We start from the raw sequence: 2,055 nt of genomic DNA on the forward strand, positions 1-2,055 counted from the left end.
GCAACCCCATTTTTCCTTGTCTTTTCATCTCTGAAGTAATATATCATATGATCATCTGACTCAAAATGCCCCATGCTGGTCCATCTCATCTCTCCAATGCCTAGTATGTCAATATTTATGTGTTCCATTTCTTCCTTAACAGTATCTGATTTTCCTACATTCATGGTTCTCACATTCCATGTTCCAATCACTAGTGTCTACTTACAACTGTTTTTCCTTTGTATTTTTATACTCGAAAACTCCACCTCAGTTGCCCTTTCTGTTATTCTTTTGTACAGGGTTTTTAGAGGCCTGCTATTTTGGAAGTGGATGGCCAATCCTTCTTCCTAGTCTGTTTTAATCTGAATGTTCATATTTAGAGAAGTATCTAACAGACAAGCATTTTATAGAAAAGTGAAAGATATATCCCTTATTCTGAAATTAACCATCAGTTTCAGTGTTGTCCCTGCCCTTGGCAAAAGTGTTTTGACCTGCTCCACCATCCATCAGGATACCCATCCACTTCTACCCACTCCCTTCAACATCTGTCTCCCGTTGTTTAGCCTCTTAATCTGATAGCTTTTATCTGAAGCTTCCTTGGCTTCTGTGATTCCAGACACGTCAACTGCTGACAGTTTCTTATGCTGTGACCAGTGTCTCTTAAGTTTAGTGGTAATGTTCCCCAAGCGAAGGTGATGTGTCCTGTATAACTGGTGTGTAGATCACGCAGCCTTGGGCCTTCACGTTTACCTGTGGAGTAGGCGGGCATTTTCATGCCCATTGTGCTGTCCTGCTTCTCCGCCTGTAAAGATTTTTTTTGAGTGGCAGGATAAATGAAAAAAAAATCCGTGGGATTCTTATACAAAGGAAACTAAGAAAACAATACCATTTTTAATAGTCAGCCACAAATTGAGATACTTAGAAAGAAACCTAACTAGAGGCACAAAAGTTTAAGTTTTTAAGTTTCCTTTATAAAGAAAATTACACACACATAAAACTACAAAGCACTACTGTGAGAAACTAAGAGAAATAAATAGGAACATGTTCCCTGTTCATGGATAGGATGGTTTAATATAATGAAAATAACAATCCTACCAAAAGCAATCTCTATGCTTAATGCAACAACAGTACTTTTTCAAAGAGACAGAAAAGGCAGTTTGCAAGTTTATTTGGAGAGGAAAGAGACTCTGAATGACAAAGAAAGCACTTCTGAAAAACAAAAATGAAGTGGGAAGTGTAGTACTCCCTGACAACTATATTAACCAAAACAATATGGTACTGGTACAATGACAGATACTTAGACCAATGAAACTGAATCAAGAACCCAGAAATTAACCTATCTATATCCATACATTTTCAGTCTGTATGCAGAACAGATTGTCCAGAAGGTTGGCCTCTATGAGGAGAAATGTGGCATCAGGATAGAAGGAAGACTCAACAATCTCAATTATGAAGATGACACAACCCTGCTTGCTGAAACTAAGGAAGACCTGAAGCACTTGCTGCAGAAGGTCAAGAACTGCAGCTCTCAATATGGATTGAAAATCAACATCAAGAAAACAAAGTTACTCACCATTGGGTTGATTGGAAGCATCATGACAAATGGTGAAGTGATTGAAATTGTTAACAGCTTTACTCTGCTTGGCTCCACAACCTTGGTACCATCAGCCAGGAAATTAAAGGACATATTGTGATGGGAAAGTCTACTATCAGAGACCTCTCTAAAGTACTGAAGAACAGTGATGTCATTCTAGATACTTAGGTGCTTCTAATACCAGCCATAGTCTTTGCAATCATTTGCTATGCATCAGAGAGCTGGACAGTGACTAAGGATCATAGAAGGAGAATTGATGCCTTTGAGCTATGGTGTTGGAGAATAGTATTGAATATACCATGGACTGCAAAGAGAATGAACAGGTTCATCCTGGAGAGGGTGAAACCAGGCTGCTTCTTGGAGGCAAGGATTCAGAATCTTTGTCTGACATACTTTAGACATGTTGCAAGGAGGAACTAGTCCTTAGAGAGGGAAGTTATGCTTGAGAGGATAGAGGGACAGCACAGGAGAAGAAGACCCTC

The 2,055-nt window shown here is 39.2% G+C and overlaps 1 protein-coding gene across 1 annotated transcript in view; it reads left to right on the top strand.

Moving 5' to 3' along the window:
- The window catches only part of RHOBTB3 (Rho-related BTB domain containing 3), a 135,024-nt gene that overhangs the window by 66,427 nt on the left and 66,542 nt on the right, over positions 1–2,055 (top strand). The gene's annotated exons all lie outside the window — the stretch shown is intronic.

This window comes from Elephantulus edwardii, unplaced genomic scaffold (genome assembly GCF_000299155.1).
Source record: "Elephantulus edwardii isolate Elephantulus edwardi_28Jun2011 unplaced genomic scaffold, EleEdw1.0 scaffold00043, whole genome shotgun sequence".
Classification (NCBI taxonomy): domain Eukaryota; kingdom Metazoa; phylum Chordata; class Mammalia; order Macroscelidea; family Macroscelididae; genus Elephantulus; species Elephantulus edwardii.